Source organism: Peromyscus eremicus, chromosome 5 (assembly GCF_949786415.1).
Source record: "Peromyscus eremicus chromosome 5, PerEre_H2_v1, whole genome shotgun sequence".
NCBI lineage: Eukaryota > Metazoa > Chordata > Mammalia > Rodentia > Cricetidae > Peromyscus > Peromyscus eremicus.
In genome coordinates this window covers 92,048,224-92,068,567 of record NC_081420.1, presented here as the reverse complement: position 1 = coordinate 92,068,567, position 20,344 = coordinate 92,048,224, and the positions used below count along the sequence as shown (strand labels likewise).

The 20,344-nt window shown below is 43.8% G+C and overlaps 1 long non-coding RNA gene across 2 annotated transcripts in view; it reads right to left on the bottom strand.

The window, feature by feature from the left end:
- The window catches only part of LOC131910653 (uncharacterized), a 29,310-nt gene that overhangs the window by 8,481 nt on the left and 485 nt on the right, over nt 1-20,344 (bottom strand). Inside the window, exon 2 of one of the 2 annotated variants that reach the window (XR_009379189.1) lies at nt 16,362-16,476. This is a non-coding gene — a long non-coding RNA (uncharacterized LOC131910653). The remainder of the gene's footprint in view (nt 1-16,361; nt 16,477-20,344) is intronic. The other variant, XR_009379188.1, reaches the window with a different exon arrangement.

Genomic DNA, 20,344 nt, shown 5'->3' with positions numbered 1-20,344 from the left:
GAAGAGAAAACCCCAGTCACCTGAGTGATGTGTTCCATGTTGAAAGAACACAAGGGTTTCGCTCTTGCCTATCTCACCTGGCAGAGCTGTTGACCTCCCCTAAAAGCCACAAATAGGAATTGACATGAATTGTGAGGGGAACTGTGGATCCTCAGAGCAGTGTATTCTTTTAAAATTGCTTTTTTTTCCCCTGCTTCTTGGTCTCTTGTTTCCATGTGTGAAGGGAACTTGTGTTTCTTGACAAGTTCCAGCTAGCGGAGACGCTCAGAGAGAGCCAAATGACTCAGCCCCTGGACCACTACCAATGTTTTCAGGACTGAATCCTGCTCTTATTTTCTAAGGAACAATGTTTAACTGGGCTCTGTGGCATTGTGTCAACTGACATCACCCTTTAATTGCAGATATGTCACGTTAGACTACCCCTGACATGAAGGGAAGGCTCCCAAGGTGCGTTAAACAGTGGGATGGAGGCTGTTGGAGTGTTTTTCATAGCCCTGGCTACACAATGGAAGGCCCATGCCGTGGCAGTGTGCACACTGGAGTCCTTTCCTTTGACCTCAGGAATGCTACAGAAGGTTAAGTCACATTTATTAACAGGCAAGTCCAGCAACAAGTTGGAAGATCTCTCTGGAGGGTGCATGACTCTCTTTTCATCCAGTGTATGTAACTGTCATGAATCAGAGCTCAAAGCACACCAAACCCAGTTCACACCAAAAGTGTTTTGTTATCTTTCTCTTGATTACAAATGTAAGGGTAGTATGTGCAATGAATTATGAGATGATAAATCAGTGTCCTCATGATGTTCCTTGGGATTTTGAAAATTAATACTACATGGAACATGATGACATCATCAGCACAGTGGCCTCTGAGTTAGCCAGATCCTGTAGAACAGATCCTGCCCAAGCTTGTTTTTAGTACCAGCAAACCCAGCTATGGATACAAAGAGGATTGACCTTTGCATAAGACCTTTATAGAACTTTCTGCTCAGATCTGATCTCATGAAATAGCATTATTTGGACTCAAAGAAGACATTAAACTTTTGCTTTATGTGAAGAACAATGCATACCTTTATTAGCTTAAATAAGTGAATGTCTTACAAGATTCTTGATTGACTTGCATGGACCTTGAAAGAAATGAGAGTGTGGGAGCAAAATCATGGACAAATGGCCACATTTTACAATGGCCACATGATTAGAAGCCTCAGATTTCCCTGAGAAGAATTTAATTTTCTGACTGTAAGATTTTCTCATTTAGTGGAAAAATATTTAGAAGAGTCTGGGATAGTTAATTGTCAGCTCTAATAAATAATCAAGAGTAGAAAGACAAGGATTGGAGACTGGAAGGTATTGTTGGCAGACCCCTTCCCTAGCATGTAGGATGTCTTGGGTTGGTTTGTAGTATCAGGTAAACTGAGCACAGTGGTACAGGTCTGGAATCCCAGAACTCAGGAGGCAGAGGCAAGAGGATCAGGAGTTCAAGATCATTTTCAGCTACATAGTGAGTTTGAGTCTAATCTAGCACATTGATACAAGGTACTATTGAAGGATTGGGGTGGGGATACCAACCAAGACATCAAGGGACTAGTTTATAAGAAAGACATGGAATCAGAGTCTGCTCTGAGTCAGGCAGCAACACGGTAGACCAGGACCCATCAATTTCAAGAGGCTCTTCAAGCCATGCATGATGTATACTGGACTGCTTTCATGCATGCTTTCTCTGTTTCTTTTTCAGTCATGTTCAGCTGCTCATATGCTTACTCTAAGATTTATGAGTACAGTCCCTATTCTTAGGATAAGACCAGTGAGCTCTGGCTGCTTTCAAGATCTGCTCCAGCTGGGCACTGTTCTAAAATGTTCTAAAGCAAGCAAGTAGAGGAAGGGGGATGATTGACTGAATGACACTCAGAAGGAAGGAACAGAAGTGAACCCTGGGTCATGAGCCATACTTGTGACAGTGGCTTTATGAACAGCTGAGGTTGGCTTGATCAGTGTCATCCTGTTTGCTGGCCTTTGCCTCCTGCCTCACCCCTGGATTAGATGCTCTCTTCATAGGTAAGGTATTTCTGGAATACATTGGACATCACATGATGAGGTGCTTGTTCCATGACTCCAACTGATAAGCTGTTATCCTTTTTTTTGGCCCCAAGCAAAGTACTAAGAATTCTCCAACATTGTATCATTTACAACATCTTTCAAAGACACCTAGCTACTGTCTCAGTAACACAGCCAATGCTCTCTTGCATGAGATATTGGGCAACATAGTTTGTATGTTATTTACAAATTTAGGTTGGCTTTGAAAAGAACCTTGGTATTCTAATGCTACTATCCAATACTGGTGTTACTTCAGATGACCTCAGATTCTTGAGCCAAATGAGCTACTCAAACTGACAGAATGGTCCCAATGTAGTTTATATAAACTGATTTGTATATGATCAGTTGCATATGACATTATCAACTCCCCCAAGCTTAGGTATGTCCTGGAAGAGTTTTCAAAGTGAGATTGTAATGGATCCTAACAGATCAAGGACATGGGTACAAAGTGTAACTTTATTGGTCATTTCAGGTCAGGGCCTTTAGATGAAAAACTCCACAATGTCAGCTTTCCAAAGACATGCGCAAGAGCATCTGCTCCTAGGAAAGTTTAAAAACAGTTTCAGAGGATAAGACCTAAATTCTGTAAATAAGAGTTTCTTCCATCCTCCTTTCTCCCTCCCCCTCCCCCTACACCATGCTTCACCTTTATGCTTTTGTTTATTTCTTTCTCCCATCTTCTCCATCAAAGAATATTGTGCCCACCAAGATAAGTGCAATTAAATCAAAAGTAATTAGGTTTAATTCCATAATGGAAAAGGAATTCACCAGACTGTCTCTCGAGGAAGAAGACACATAGAAAACGCCCTCACAGGATTCTCCGATGCAGACTGGGGTCCCAAGGGCCTGAAAGGAATATCACACTTTGTAGGGAGCCTAGAGAAGAATGTGTTTATTGTCTCAGAGGAAAGGGGGCGGGAGATAAGGAGGATTGGGCGAGGGAGGGAAGAAGGAATGGAATGAACAAGATGGAGCAGAGCTTACAAATCAATGTAGTCATTCCCAGTCCACACCCAAAATAAAATTATACCAAAATGATTATAAGGTTCCATGTGGTGGAGTCTGCGTCAAGCAGTAAAAGCCCCATTCTGTATCCAGGCTGACGGCAGACAGAAAACATGGAACCCAGAATCCATAGAGAAGCATGAGGACACAGAACCTCAAAGCTTACAGATTTTTGAGGTTTTCCAGGAAGGGGGTATTCATATTGCCTATCAGAAGCCATAACGTTATTTAAGTCAAGCTGAAAAGTTTCTTAAGAACACATAGTATAGAACTTACCAGAAGAACCAGGAGGTTTTCTAGATTTTTAAGGGGACTTTTGATATGATTAGGCAAGGATAGCAATCATCCAACAAAGAGAATGATCATTCTCCTTAACAAGGCCTTTGATATTAGGAGTTCTTAAGAAAGGGGGGCAATATCCTGGAGATGGTCCAGGTTTTCTCCCGCAGAGGCTCAGGCCATTAGGAATGGAAAGGAAATGTGTCTCCAAGAGCAGATGGAGAAAGAAGATACTTAGAGAAGAACCTCAGAGTTCTTAGTGCTGGGTGAGGACTAATATTTGTGTGCTTAGGTAAGCAGTGATGGTACACTCAGTTTGATGAGATCAAAGTGATTCCCAGATGAGCTAAAGACATGTAAGAAAAAAAGAAAGAAAGAAGAGTGGAAAGAGAGGAAAGAAGGAAGGGAGGGAGGGAAGGAGAGAAGGAGAGGGAAGGAAGTGAAAGGAGGGAGGAAAGGAAAGAGGGAGGGGAATGAGGGAGGAAGGGAAAATGAGGGAGGGAGACAGTAAGAAAGGAAGGAAGAGATGGGGTAAGGAGGTAAAGAATAGAATGAAAGAGGGGGAAGAAAGAAGAGAGACAAGGAGGAAGGGAGAGAGGGATGGAGGGAGGAAGGGATGGAGGGTGGGAAGAAGGGAGGCAGAGAGGAAGTGAGGAAGGGAGGAGGTTTGTTTGAGGCTATTGATCTCAGCTGCCTGTCTAGGTGAATTGACTATAGCATTCAGAGCTGCCCCTGGCAATGCATGGCAGAACCAGGGTTTGGATGTCTGGCATCTACTAGCAGAAGATGAGGCAGAATGGTGCCAAAGGAAGAACTGAGGCCCCAAAATCAGACAGGCCTTCCCAGCCACCCCAGAGAAGGAAGACAGTCAGACAACAGGGCTGACAGCCTGGCAGAGCATCTCAGGGAGAGTTGGAGTTTCTAACAACAGTCTCTCCACTTGTGGTCAACCAGAAATCTATTTTTCAAAATTCCCATCTATCTCTCTTTTATTACATGGTGTAAAAGATTACCAAATGTCACCACAAAGTGTACAAGTTTTTTTTTTTTTTTTTTTTTTTTTAATGCTCTCTGTCTAAGTTTCACAGCACATATGGAGTTAACTATTGGGGGTAGCAGTAGTTTCCAAGAAGTGGATGGTCACCCCCAAAGCATCAGAAACCAGAGTTCAAGGGAAGGTCCTTATGACCTCTTATTGGGAGAGATGCCATAGATACTGGTGTCGTAAACAGACAAGACAAACCACAGCATTAAAACTCTCAGCAGATTTGAACTGGAAAGCCGGATCAAGTGTCCCATGAGAGAATGCTGCAGCCTTGCTAGGTGGATCTGAGATTGGGCTTCTTCTCTCATGGGGCCAGCTGAGCTAGCACAGTGCACTCAGGGCTGTGTTTATCTGGAGCAGCAGAAGGAAGGCAGCTGGTCTGAATTAAGTCACGCCTGCTGAGGCCCTTGTGTATAGAGTGGGAGTCGGGGGTGGGGACAGCATGGGCGGCAAGCCCAGGACTTGTGGAGATGGGGCATATGGCCACAGTGCGTCATTACAGAGCAGGGTCACAATGTGTTGGCTAAGCCACTGAACTTAAACAGCAATAGTGTGACACCCATCAGGACTATGACTTAGGCCTAGGGAACCTTGGTGAGTCTTGAAAAATATGGAAAAATCAAATCTTTGAGTATTTTCATGACTTTGAAGCATGGAATGCTATCATCCTGTCTGATGAAAACATCCAGCATGACCCTCTATATGCTTCTATAGACCAAGATGGTTCCTTGGGGAACTGCTTGGGAGGATCCATGAAATGGATTATAAGTCTTAAAAATTTGTTAACTTTAATAGTGGTTTTGTCTGAGCCACAGTCATTTCTGTAATTAATCATTTTAGAAAGCAGGGACTGACGCTTTCCCTTCTGTCCAGTGACACTGTGATACTGTGCCTGTGAGCCAGCTTTTACTCTTGTTAATGTGGGCAAATGTCTATTTAAAGGTCTGAAGCAGAAGGAAAGAGACTGGTGAGTGTAGATCTCACCTTGGGGACAAAGTTATAGAAAATAGGACATGTATTATCCTGGGCAAGACCTACTCTAAACCCGTATGTTGCTAATCTTCAGAAAGAACATGTGGTAGCTCAGACCCAGAGGATAACCGGGTGACAGACAATGGCATTCCAGCTACCTATTAGGAGTGATGTGTGCAAGAAAGTTAAAGATGACGAAAGACAACTATCTGTCATCCTGGGACAGGGACAATGACAGAGATGGGAAGTTGACCTTGAACTTTGATGCAGAGAATATAGCTTAATCCATTGGTCACCATAATTGTGGACTCTGGGACTAAGACCATTCCCTGGAGAGAGAGGCTATTCTACCCACAGTGAGGAGCATACATCCAGGGTGCTCTGTGATGACCTCACAAGAGAGAGGTTGGACCTGTTGATCCAAATCGGGTCAGTTTAGCTGCAAATGATAGATTCCCCAACATAACCATATACTTCTAAAACACAAACTAAACCAAACAAACAACATCAATAACAAATGTCAAGTATGTGAAGAAGTGTGTTCATGTGTGGGCATTCACCTGTGTGTATATGTCTCTCTGGGTGTGTCCATGTATGTGTGTAGAGGCCAGAGGTCAACCTTGGATGTCTGACCTCTGGAGCTGTCCACCTTGCTTTTTGAGATAACATCTCTCACTGAATTGGGGAGACCAGCTTGGAGAGGGGACTTTGATGGGCAGGAGGCCATCACTCAAACTTGACTCAAGCATCCAGCCTTATTATGTTAATATCAATCTAAAACAGGTAGACCAGGTCCTTGAGAAAGGCATAAGAGAATGGGGCTGAAGCAATAGCCAGGGAAGATGCTGTAGAATTCATCATACACTATGCAACAGAGGGGACTTGAGGTTGTGCAGCCAGAGAAGAGCATTCTTCCTGCTCAGACAGTAGCTTGGAGTCTCAGATAGATTTGTATGTTCAGTGCAACAATGATGTTGCTATAAATAACAATACAGTAATGGCAGTATCTCTACTACTCTCTATAACAACAATGAGAGGGGGGGGGAGAAACAATGAGGTAGAGATAGATAGATAGATAGATAGATAGATAGATAGATAGATAGATAGATAGACATCACACACAACAATGAGGGAGAGAGAGAGAGACAGAGAGAGAGAGAGAGAGAGAGAGAGACAGAGAGAGAGAGAGAGAGAGAGAGAGAGAGAGAGAGAGAGAAGAGAGAAGAGAGAGAGAGGAGAGAGAGGAGAGAGAGAGAGAGAGAGAGAGAGAGAGAGAGAGAAGCCTGCAGGTCACAATCTTCTCAATCCACACTGCCTTTCTCTAGCATCCCCTCCTGGGCTTCTGCACTGACTTTTGAGCCAATGAGTCATTTCAATAGGAATGTTAATGTGTTTGACATGTGTCAACATCACTGAGAGAGAGAGAGAGAGAGAGGAGAGGAGAGAGAGAGAGAGAGAGAGAGAGAGAGAGAGAGAGAGAGGTTGAATTGTTTGATTGGCACACACAGCACAAAGGGACTTGACAATGCACGTGTTTGTCTGGGCCTTACATTTACAACCCACATTCAAATCCGGCAGCTCGCACAATCCTTTACATCAGCCTAGTGAAGTAGCATTCACCACCTACATGCCTGCTGCCCTCCCTTCAGCTGGAAGTAGGTCTTTAGTAGACATAGCCTTCTTTTCTTCTTGAATCAGAAAACATTTACAGAAACTTTAGTACAGGGCAAGAGTCACTAATCTGAAGTGTCTGGGATCAGAAGTACTTTGGATTATTTCCAGATTTTTTTTTTCTTATGCTTGCTTAAGAATAAGAAAATGCCTTAAGGAAGAGGAACCAAGAAAGTGTAAAGATGAGACTCACCAATGTTTCATAAACAACTTTGAGACATCCCTCTTGGAAGGAACTTTGGGCAGTGTTTTTAACATACATGTATTTTCACTGCAAGGTATCCTAAGTGGCCAGTACAGGATGGGAGTTCCCCCCTTGAGGCATCATGTCAGGGTTCAGAAAGTTTCAGATACTGAAATGTTTCAGACTGGGGAGTTTTAGGTTATTAGTACTAATTTTGCATATGCACTGGACATCAGTAGGATTATAAAGCACCCACAACTACAGGGCTGGTGTGGAGACTGCATGATAATGTGCCTGAGATGTGAGCATCAGCATTAATGACACACTAGCCCTTGGTGACTTTCTCTTGGACTCATTTTCAGAGAAATCCTGATAAAAACGGGCTTCTGAAAATTACATTTCCTGATGATACTCTCCCTATAAAAAATTTAAGGGTACCTGAGGAACAAGACCCAAGATTATTCTATGGCCTCCAACACGTGCACAAACAGACACATACATGATGAGTTTACAAAGAGAAGAAGAGGGGAGAGAAGGAGAACAAAGGGGAGGGGAGGGGAGGGGAGGGGAGGGGAAGAGAAACTGGACACTAGGTCGATTAAGCTAATGGGATGTTCTTTGCCTGCTGTGACTATTCTAAAACATTCTACACAGCACATAAATGTTGTATAGAATTTTCAAGGTGCTATTGCCTAACTGGCTTGTGTCTTTCAGTTCACGACTGTTGGTTTAAGAGACATTCTGAAAATTCCTCTGGTTCATAAACATGGCCCCAGCATCAGGTTTCCGACGTGAGTTTTCTAATGGACCTGTTGGCATACATGTCTAATGATTCTTCATATAGCAAATAAATAAATTTGGAAATTGTCAGTCTAAAGGTTTGAAGTCATCGAGGGAATGTTTCCAGGATGATTTGAATACTAGTGTAAAAGGGCCTTGTTCAACCCCCCTGAAAGATGGCAAGGCGTCTGCTTCCCATTCGGGTTGCCCAACAGGCAACATTTTTATTTCCAGTGCTGGAGTTTGATTCTAGGGCCTCAGACATGCCAGGCTAGCTTGGACATTTTTTTCTCTTCTTTCACAAGACAAGTCTGTCTCATTTCCAGTTCACACGGAAGATTGGCAAGGTGCTTGGGTGAGGTGTTGCCTTGTTCGTCAGAGTTATTATGTTTGAGAGAGAATTTGGTCCCAGCCTTGGGGACTTGGCTAAGGAAACCGAGAGTCCTGGGTTTTCTAGAACTCCGAGATGGATTGTCCAAGAACCATGGCTCCTGTGCTGAACTAAGAAGTAAGAAGAGGCTGTAGGGCTGTCCATGTCTACACTGTGTGCCTTGGACACTCTCGATTGCTGACATCGGGCAAAGTGTTGCAGTCAGGTCACACTGCAGCATCCCAGGGAAGTCTTGGCTTTCTCAGGTGCTCACAGCAAGGCACAGAAAAACTTGGCCAAAGAAATTAGCAATGGGCGTACCTCATAAAACATTTAAGCTCAGGCTCATTTCAATTAAGCCTCCCATCAGCCTCAGGTGTTTTGTCCAAAGCTTATCTGAGCTGAACTCCTGAAATCAGGATAGTCTGCTGAGGCTTGCAAGAACATGCTTCCCCAAGTGAAGCTTGGCAATGGGAACCCCTCCCTTACCCCCAATCTACGTAGAGCCACCCCAAAACTGGAAAGCAGGTTTCAAACACTTACAAACTGTGGAAAAGGTGGATCTGATTTTAACCAGTTGTGTCCTCATCTCAAGCAAGAACTCACAGATTCACCATGCTACTGAAGGTGGACAGGCCACATACCATGGAACTACAGTATCCATTAGGCTAAACTGCAGTGAAGAGCATAGCATACAGTGCTCTCTCTTTCTCATCCTTAGCCGAAAGCTGTGGTTTGGTCTGATTTGAGGGTCAGTTCAGGCCAAGTGGAGTTGGCTTCCTCTCACTTCCTGTCGTCATTAAATGCCTTTATCTAATATATTTAATAGCAGTGATAATGATGGGAGTAATTGACAGTAATGTAACCCTTACTCGATGTTGGGCCATGCTAAGCATTTTATTCGTGATTATATCCTTTCATCCTCACATCTGCATTCTGGGTGGGTGCTGTGATTATCTAGTTCAGTGCACAGAAAAGAGAAACAGTATCGGGGTATCTATCTGGCATGCACATCACTTGACTGAGTTTAGAACTTGGGTCTGAATTGAACTTGTATGTCTCTATTATTAGAGCCCATACACTTATTTATTTTCTCATTCATCCATGTATTCATTCATTCTTTCTTTCATTCATCCATACTTGGTGTTGAACTGAAGGCTTCATATATGATATCCAAACCCTCTATCAACCTAGCTTTTATGCCCAGCTACTTTTTAATTTTTTTTTTTATTTTGAGACAGAGTCCCACTAGGTGGCCTAGGCTGGCCTTGAACTCACTCTGTCATCCAGGCAGGCCATGAGCATGTGATCCTCCTGCTTCAGTCTCCTGGGCAGTTGGAACTTCAGGCCCATGCCTAACACTCCTCTGGATGAGTCTCAACTGAGATACTTTTTGTAAGAAAGAACAGAGTTACCATCTAAACAATGACCTGGTTTCGTTAATAAGTTAGCAAGCATGAAAACGTCCGGCTGCAGAGCCTCATAGAATGGTTGAGAATTAATTTTTACAAAGAAATTCTGTAATATGGGAGGAAGAGCAGAAAAAGAAACTAGGGAAGGAAATTGATCGCGGAACAACTCTCTCTGGAGCATATCAATATAACGATTATGAATTTGTAAAACTTAAGTATCCAAGGCCCAGAAGGGAGAAATATAGCAAAATGGGGAGAGAGATTAGTTTGAGGGGAGGTTTGAGAATAGAGTGGGATCTTTCTTTTTCTGATTATCATTCCCATTGCATCGCTTGTACAGACTTTAAAAAGGAAACTAAGGACTTCTTGAGTCTGTACCGCACTGGGTACTTGAGGCGTTTGCATGATTCACTGCAGCCTTCTGAGATCAGGCCCCGCACATCAAGTCCACTGCCCAGCTTTTGGAGGGAGGGTAAGCACCATGTGGCAAATTCCTATAAATGTTTGCACACTTTCCATAAAGCCACATTATTAGACACTTAAGACACCCCTGCTCCCAAAAGGGAAGATCCAAGCTTGTAAAAGGATGACAAGTGTGCATTTGGTGCTGTGACCTAAAAAAATTCATCTTGGAAGATTAGTATTATTTTTGCAGGTAATGGAATTGAACATTAGGAGTATTTAACTGCCTTGTGTGAGGTTAACAGGGCTAAAACAAATTAAAATTAAGGTTCGAAATCATTGTATGCACTTGCCCATGGCTCTAATTCCTCCGGAAGTATCCTCCAAAGGCCCTGAGGGGAAGGCTTGCTTGTCATCTAGGGCACCACTCAGAGGTGGTAGTAACACTCACAGGTAGGGTCTAGTGGAAGGAACTGAGTCTGTGTGAGCCCTGTCCTTGAAGTGGGTACCGGGGCTTGGACTTTTCCCTGTTCTTTGCTTTGCTTCCCAGCTGCCAAAAGGCGACAGGCTTTGTTTCCGTGTGTATCTACTTCTTTGTTCCACCTCATCCCATCTACAAGTCGCTGGAGCCAGCTGACCATGTACAGTGGGGCAACACAAATCTGTGCTCTGTTTGAAACTGATTTTGTCACAGCGGTAGAATATGACTCGCACCAGACTTCCTAGTACACCGTGCTGCTTCTAACCTTCTATCAGCTGGAGAGTGCTGTGGACCAAATGTGATCAGGAGAACCCTCATGTGCAGCAAAACTTGAGCATTATGAATGAACTGACCAGATTTCTGTAGTCAAAGCCAGTCTTTAGTCTTACTGGTCCCGTTAGTACTCTTAGCTATGAGGATGTAGTCTTCACCTGGTGGAATTCCAGGGTTCAGGACTTCTACCCTGGGGCAAGCAGCACTGTCCTCCCACTGAAGGGAAAGCCTCTTGCTGTCCTCCCCACCTGGGGTCAGTAAGGCCTGGCAATGAGCAACTGCCAAGACAGAGTGTAAGCCAGAGGCTCCTGTGGTCTGGGCTTGGTCTCATCATGTTTCTGAAAATTCAGGAAAGCCTGACTTTCTATACAGTTATGATCTTTCTTTTTTGTATTCTAACAGTATTTAATTTTTATAACAAAAAAGGTCGTGATAGATAAAAATATTTAATAAAATAAATGGTTGCATAAATGTGTTTATATATGTATTTGAGCATAACACCTATCTATTTATACATAGAAAATAAATGGTTATATACATTGAATGTTAGATGATTGACATAAATAAATGAAGACAAAAAAGAACTAACTCTCTCTCTCTCTCTCTCTCTCTCACACACACACACACACACTCACACACACTACATGTTCCGATGTACATATACACATAACACACACCTCTTTATACATGTATAAAATACATACTAGTAGATAGATACTTCAGAAAACATTGAAAACTATTCAGAATATAAGCCATCATCTACAATCCTGACAGGTAGATAAAACCACTATGACCAGTTGTATCTATTCCTGTTTGAGCTTTTTGCTCTGTATTGAATTGGAATTGCATCCTATCTGTTTTCATAATGTAACCTGCATTTTTTACTTAGCATGCCATAATCATTCTCCCATGTCATTAACTTTGTTTGGAAAACATGATTTTGTATTTAAAGGTTTACTAAGTACCATGGTAGGAATACACAATTGATTTTGCCATTTCCTCTGTTAGTAAATGTTTAAAGTACCCTCTGTATTTTTTTTTACCAGCATACACACACACACACACACACACACACACACACACACACACACAAACACACACACCACAAAGAGAGACTTTCTCATATATACATAAAATATTTCCTCAAAATACAAATTTGCATGCTTTTGTATGAGGTTCTGTGTGTTTGTGCGCGTGTTTGTGTGTTGTATATTTGTGTGTGCTATGTGTGTACACCCATGCAGAGGCCAGAGAAGGATACAGGATGTCTTTCTCTATTGCTCTCCTTATTACCATGAGACAGGGACTCTCACTGAATCAGAAGCCCTCCTTTGGCTATACTGCTGGCCAGTGATCTTTGAGATATGTTTGTCTGTTTCCAAGGGCTGGAGTTTAATTTTCAGCATTTTTTTTTTACTGCTAGGTATTTAAACTCAGGTCTTCTTGCTTAGAAAACAAGCACTCTTACCTACTAAGATATCTCTCCAACTTCATGTTTGCATGCTTTTACAGAATTTTCTTAGGTTCTTGATAGATGTTGCCAAACTGTACCCCAGAAATAAAATACTCAGCTATCTTGCCATACTAGAGAACAACAAATGTTTCATTGAATATTCCAAACATCTCAATTCTGGGCTTTCATATAATTGATCCCAATCAGTACAGGTCTCGCAGTTCTAAGTGTGTGTAAGTATTGCTATTTTCCAGTGTGGCATTCAAAAACGGCACTTCTTGAAAATGTGGGAAGTAAAATATCTCTTCTCACATGGGTGTCTTCCCAAAGTCTGAAGGGGAGACTTTCATCCCTTCCCCCCAGCTTTGCTTGAGTGAGTTTTAATCTATCCCTGGCCTCTTAGGGACCCCCTTCAGGATGCTGTAATCACAGCACTAACCTGTGTTCACATTTCCCATTATCGAGCAGAAATCCCCCTGTGTGTCAATGCAGCCCTGGCCATTTCATAATGGCCCCAGCTCCCAACTTTTAATGGCCCCATCCTCCTTTCTCCCAAGAGCCAGCTCTTTTTGCTAGTGTTTTAAGAATCCTGGTCCAGACGAAATTTCCTCCATGATGTCCATCTGGCCAAATTGAAGGTGATGTAAACAATGAGACAGAGAGACGAGTTTGTCTGCATCGATAGGACAGAGGAACCTCCCAGGGCTATCCATCTTCTGTCTCCTCCAGTGACATCCAACTGCCCCCACCTTGTCTACGATTTGGGGATGAGAGATGACATCCTTAATTGCCAGGGCCATTGCACAGAGATGTGGTGGGGGTGGGGTCCTGGTATGTTAAACTCAGTCTTCCCTTCTGACCCTGACAACAACTTCTTGGGGATGCTGCATTTCTCTTGGTGGGGAAAACCCACCCAGAATACAAATGCTCCCCTCTACACTGGGGAGCATTAGCAGGCACAGCAAAGACTCTTATGAATGTTCACCCACTCCAGGGCTTAGTCTTGTCTCAAGTAGGAGGTCCTTGGACACTCTTGACCTCAACTGCAGCTTTTTCAAAATGGATAAAAGACCATGCTGATGTAGGTAATGATGGTCAGAAGTGATTACAAAGCATGCTGTGAGCACAAAAATAATGATTGTTTTATAAAAGGAAAATGTTATCAGCACTGGACAATGTCAGCAGCTCCATTTATTTTTTTTTTTTCAGTTCCCATGAAGCCACCTGGGGATTAAGTTTTCCATTTCGCTCTTCCTTGATCAAGGTGAGAGATTATTCATGCACTTTTATAGCCAGCTACTAAGTACATGGGTTTTATGCTAGACACCTATTTCTGGGAAGAGAGCTGATGAGTGGGGGTTGGTGGTGGGGTGGGGGGAATATTTAGTTGCAAAATCATCATGTTAGCCCTGCACTTGGATTTAATTGTTAACTAGTGATTAAATTATTAAAACGAAGAAGACTTCTCTCCCAAACCTAAGGATTATCTAGGTAGTAGACGGGCATTTAGAATGATTACAACACAAAGTAAGAGCAACACTCCCTGAGTGGATGCTGGCGAGCAAAGCCTGAGCTCAAATTTAGTCTAGTGTTCCTGCCCTCATAAGATTTGTGGGGGACAGTCATTCATTGGCTCAGCAAATATGTGGTGCTCCCCTCTGCACTGGAGGAGTATTGATTCCAAGGACTTTGTTTTGTATTAAGAGTTCAGGGGTAGACAGCCTAGACACTGATCCTCTCTTTACAGAGCCTCCACCCTCATGGAGCAAGGGAAGATCATCAGCTGGTAAACAAGAAAACAAACACAGTGATCTCAGGACATGATAGAAACTTGAAGGAAATTACTAGGGGAGATGATTACAGGTTAGCCAGACCAAAGCAGCTGACAACAATGTCTACTTCCCTCTCTTCCCTCCCATTCTCTATTGGGAGATTGAGGGAATATTTTGAGGGGACAAAACTGATTGTATAAGATTATCAGAATTTGGCATTTCTTTGCTGGAGAGTTATACTGTCTTTTCCCCTCTACTAACATAAACACTGCAACATCAGAGGCATGGTTACCTTATGGACTCCATCCCTCCAGTGTATCAGATAGTGGGAGTCTGATAAATATACCTGAGTCAATGGATGGATGAGTGGGTGGCTGAATGGACAGATGGACAGATGGATGGATGGATGGTAGATGAGAAGGTAGATGGATTAATAGATGAGTGAATGTGTATATGAAGAGAGGCTCCATTGGGTAGTGGTGAGGGTGCTGGGATTTATGATGAAGATGGGTGCAAGCTAGTTGGTGTTCACTAAGAAAGTAGCCATGCGGAGAAACAACATGAAACACACTGTAATTTGTCTGTGGAGAAGGGGAGATGACTCTCAGTATTCATCACTGTCTCTGATATGTCAAGCCCAGCATCCTTCATCATGAATTCATGCATAGAAGTCTAGAAGGTGACATGCAAGTCTAAAAAGTTTGCCAGTGGAAGACGACTGAGAAGAAAGTTAACTCAACATCTCAAGGTCATAGTTCAGGCTACTAAGACTAGAGGATGGTCAATAGAGAATGTGGAAGATGAGTGTAGCTCTTTGGAGTTCTAAGACACTTAGACCGGGTTTCTGAAGGTATTTGGGGTTTCTTCCTTTGTTTGCATGATTGGCATCTTCACCAAGTAACAAGCTTGGCTGTTAGTTGACACGACTTTGTTTAAATATTTGACCCAGAACATTTCTTTTAAAAAGTAGTTTTTGCTTTTTAGGCCAATTACAAGTCTTGAGACTGAAAGCTTTTTTGAATACTAAAAGATTTGAGAGTTAAACCAGTGAATTCCCTGATAGAGAAGCAATTCAGACTGATGCTGCTCACATCAGTCAATGACGTTACCGATCAAATAGCAGCTAAGCATTAGAAAAGGAAAAACAAGTACTCAGAAATGCTGTTAAAACTCGATGTTCTGTGAACATGTGACATACCATGCCTGTTCTGTGAGCTGTCAAAGAATGCTTTATCCTATTTCACATCCTTGACATGTACTTGGATTCAGGATCCAGGGGACTTGGGAGCCCTTGGCTTTCTCATCTACAAAGAAAGGTTGAAAAGCCCTGTCTTCCACTACTGTTGTCGGAGTCCCCGAGGGGTGAGATGTAGGAAATATTAGGTCCCTTCTCAGCACTTCATAAATCTTGGTTGCATTTGATTATGAAGTCTTTCAATTTAGGGGAACCAAGAGTTTAACATTTGTTAATAATGTAAGCTATACTGGGCCAAGTAAAAAATCAGGACTTCAATGTTCCCACACCCTGATTATGGGAGCAATGAAAAAAATGTGTTGATTTTATTCCTTTGCTAAGCTATACACCCACCTAAACAGGACCAGGCCTGAACATATGGTCTCAATTTCTCACCTCTAGGGAAAGAACAATATTCCTTGAGCAGCTGATTTTTACCAGTTTCAATAAAATATAGTTTCCCATCCATGGAAAGTGGATTGGAGTGTTCAGAACTCTGCTTACTATTCTCATGGTGCAGTGGAGGCTAGGTCCTGCACAGGACTCTATCCCTGCTAGTTTCTCCCTGTCCATACACATCCCAAACCTCCACTGTCAGCCTATTTGTGAGCTCTTCCTCCCGAAGGCTTGTTTTTATTGTTCCAGATGAAGCCCCCCATTATCCCATGTCACCAGGGCACACACATGAACACACACGTCTTCTGTAGCATGGCCAGTGGTGTAAGGCTCGTTTAGTGGGACTTGGGGTCACAGTGCATCTCCTACTTAGCTGAGAGAAGCTTTGTTTACGTCTGATTGACAAACCTCTAGCATAGAAGCAGAACATGCCCCAAGCCAGGAGAAGCAGACAGGAAAAAGGACATTTGCCACAGCTGATCAAGGCCCCCAAAGAATACAGGAAACAGGAAGACATGGCACTGTGCAGGCAGGCTACTTACTCACTGGGGAAAGCTTAGGAGGGCTCAGAGGTTGCAGCAGGAGGGATGACAAGTTGGGAAGAGAGCTGCCTTACCCACATGCCTCCACATTCATTCAGGGCCTCCAAGAGAGTTCCTAGGGAAAACAGCCAGCCAAAGTATCAGCCTCCACAAACACGACAATCTGCTTTGCTGCAACCCCAGTTTTTTATTTTGTATATATTTAGATGAAAAACCTGTAGAAGATAAATTTCATGGCAAAAGATCATAAGGAGCACTTTGGCAGGGCTGTATAAGCTGGGGGATTTAAGGAGAGGAGACAGCACTATCTTTTTGGGACCCAGTGAGTCTCTGGAGATGGGGAGAGCTGCAAAGGTTCTGCCCTGCTTCGGGATTCTGTTCTGCAAGGAACTGCAGCACGTCTCCGGTGAGTCATGAGAACAGCACCTTCCATGTCTTGTTCCATGTCAGATGGGAGACACGCATGCTCAGGCCACTGCTGCACAGTGAAGGGTAACTGAGACCTTTGTTCTCAACCTACTAGGCAACCACAGACAGAGTACTGAATGCTTTCTTCTTGCCAGACTCAAAGCTGGGACTAGGGGCAAGTAGAAGGCTGCCAGGTAGGAACAAGCCAGGCCAGCCCAGCCTCTTCACTGGCCAAGCCTGCTTCTGGCTGAGGGCCACAGCTCAGGCAGCTTGTAAAGAAAAAGTAGAATAGATTTCATTTCTCACCCGCACACTTTGTGTGTGTGTATGTGTGTGTGTACACGTGCGTTTCAAACTCATGCATTTTAAAAACATGGTGCTTTACACAGAAAGCTTGAAAGCCATTTGTGAGAAGTGGAGAGTATGGTACTGACTAAGGAGTAGGAAGGAGGCAGGATATGTATATAATTTAAAACCGGGACAGCCACCCTATTACTGTGTGACTTTAGGACAGAGGTATACATCTCTGTGCTTCAGTGGGCTCCCAGTAAGTTAGCATAATTTTGCATCTCATATTAAGCACCATGATGTTTAAGCTGAACACAATGGATTGGAAGAAAATCCCTTGAAGAACAGAGAAAAGGAAAGCTTTAGGCTGAAAACGAACATATTTGCTTGGGTATGCTCCTTTGGACAACTCACACGGCTGGAATAGGGCTCCGAGTATCACATCAAGTTTGCATGAAGTCTGAAGTTCCGTGTTATAGAACTGCATTGACAGTCACGTGGGAAGGACAAGATCATGCAGCCTTGGTCTCTATGAGAGCTGCCTGCAGTGACTGTGTATTGTAAAATGGAAATAAAGCTTTCCCCCAAGAAGCACAAGCCCCTCTGTTCTCCACAGATTCCTGGGGAAGACACATGTAACACGGATTTTCAACAGGCACCCCTACTGGAGATGGTTAGACTAGGTGAAGGGTGACAACAACTGTACTCCTGCTGTCTGTGCCTGGGACTTCCTGGAGAGGGGCAGCCAGCAACAGACTCTACTGAGGTCCATCCCCACATAGGAGACTTAGGAAACCCCTTAGCATGTGGCCTACGGCAGAACTGTTGAACAGAAAAGTGAAATTCTAGGTTCTGGAGATAGTATCAGATACGAGCCCTGCTTTAGCCTTGCCATCTGGTGAGGCCGTTTCACTGCTGTGCCTCAGTTTACTCCTCTACGTAACAAGCTTCAAGTAGGATGGAGCATACCAATTGCTTAGCACAGTATCTACCACATTGTATGTCCTCAAACAATGATCACTTATTAATATTGCCACAATTATTATTATTCAAGACACTCAATGCGCCGGGCGGTGGTGGCGCACGCCTTTAATCCCAGCACTCGGGAGGCAGAGCCAGGCGGATCTCTGTGAGTTCGAGGCCAGCCTGGGCTACCAAGTGAGTTCCAGGAAAGGCGCAAAGCTACACAGAGAAACCCTGTCTCGAAAAACCAAAAAAAAAAAAAAAAAAAAGACACTCAATGCTGTCCATATACATGGGATCTCTCCAGTCTAAAGTTTCGTTTTATAAACTAAGGCCCTGCTTGGAGGCAAGGAAATTATCCTTCCATGCCAAATACCACCCACCCCCACCTCCCACACCCTGCCCCGTGTGTGTGTGTGTGTGTGTGTGTGTGTGTGTGTGTGTATTTCTGTCTTTCTGGTTGCAGTGTAAAGATTCAAGTTTTGTGAGTCTTTAAGACAGAAGGGTAGGAGATGTTTAGTGGGTTCTCTCGTGAGAGTTCATATAATAAATAAATTTATTAAAATGTAAAACACACACTTGCACAACAAAGTCGAGGATAAAACGAGAAAACAAAACCCCAAATCCCCAGAGCCAGAACCCTCCAGGCCCTGTAAAGGTGACAGAAGTTAAGGAAGAAAAAGAAGAGCTGTTACCAGCCTGACAGGCGAGGCCTCTGTCCCAACCTCCCCTTCAAACCAGCAGCAGAAGGGTTGGACAGTGACTGCCTAGGCTTCTCTGCAGGATTCTGCACCCAGAGCCCTGCGGGCCTAGCGGGGAGGAGCCCCGATGTCCCCGCACATCATTGGTCCATCCGCTTAGCAACAGCCACAGGCAGACCAATGAGAGCAGTAGAGCCTCCCGCCTAGCTCCAGGATCTTACTGCCAAAAGTTGTCTGTGTCAGCCTGGAGAAGCAGCCAGGGAACTCTCCAAACCCAAGCTAGGCCTTTTCTTCTCCTCCTTTCTGTCCCCTCCCCTCCACTCCCTTTTCTTCCCCTTCCCCTTCCCCCTTCTTCTGCCCCTACGCTTCCAGTCTTCACTCCCCGCTGATGCATCCAAAACCTGGCACCAAGGGAGTTTCTAACCAAGGCTCTTTCCCACTTAAGGAAAGAACCCTATTGCAGGTAAAAGAACAGATTGGGAACCACTTGTCAGGCCATGAAGGCTCATGTGCACCCTAGGAAAAACAGCTTCTTGCTTAAGATATAGTGACTTTAGGTTTGGACACAGTTTTGTAAATACTTCTGCCCAAGTACGTGCAGATGACCCTCCAAGACTCTGTCCTGGGCATGCCCAGGTTAGTAAGTGAGAATTGAAATTCGAAATGGTGGAGTGTGGTGATATATTTGTAATCTAAGAAATAAAGCTTGCCTGAAGATCAGAGGACAGAACCAGCCACAGAGTTAGCCACAGAGATCAGGCAGTGGTGGCACACACCTTTAATCCTAACACTCAGGAGGCAGAGGCAGAGATCTGTCTGGATTTCTGAGAGCTCAAGGCTACACTGGGCTACTTGAGATTAATCCAGTCTAAAAGAGAAACAGCCAGGCAGTGGTGGCACACATCTCTAATTCCAGCATTTGGGATCACACGCCTTAGATCCCAGCACTAGGAAGGTTGAGACAGGAAGTGATATGGCTGGGCAGAGAAAGGAATATAAGGCAGGAGGAGACAGAAATCAGGTCCTTTCGGCTGAGAACTCAGGGGCACTCAGTCAGAGGATTTGTGGAGTTGACCAGGTGAGAACTGGCTGTGGCTTGTTCCTTTGTCTCTCTGATCTTTCAGCATTTATCCCAATATCTGTCTCTGGGTTTTTATTAGAAGACCATTTAGGATTCATGCAACAGTGGAGTGGTGGTGATATATGGTCCAGCCGAAGCAACCCCATCAAGCCAATCTAACACCAAAGATACCCCGATGTCTTGATGAAAGGCACCTCCATCAACACTTATCAGGACATTGAGTCCCCCCAAAATGGTACAAGTACCATTCAGGACCTGTTTTCATGGCTGCAGACTGGTATCATGGGGTCTGCCAGCTTGCATGCACAAGTCACACTCCTGTGAATGCTTTGCCCTTGTAGTTCCGAAACGGTTACATTTTGGAGAAGGGGCCCCTACTTTCATAGGCCAGTAACTGGGCCTGCAAAATACGTATCTGGCCTATGAAGACAGTTTGTTTACTTGTCCCAGAATCTATCATTTCTTCACATTTTAAGGATTTAGAACCCTAAGGAAAGAGTCTAAAATTTATTTTGAACACACACACACACACACACACACTG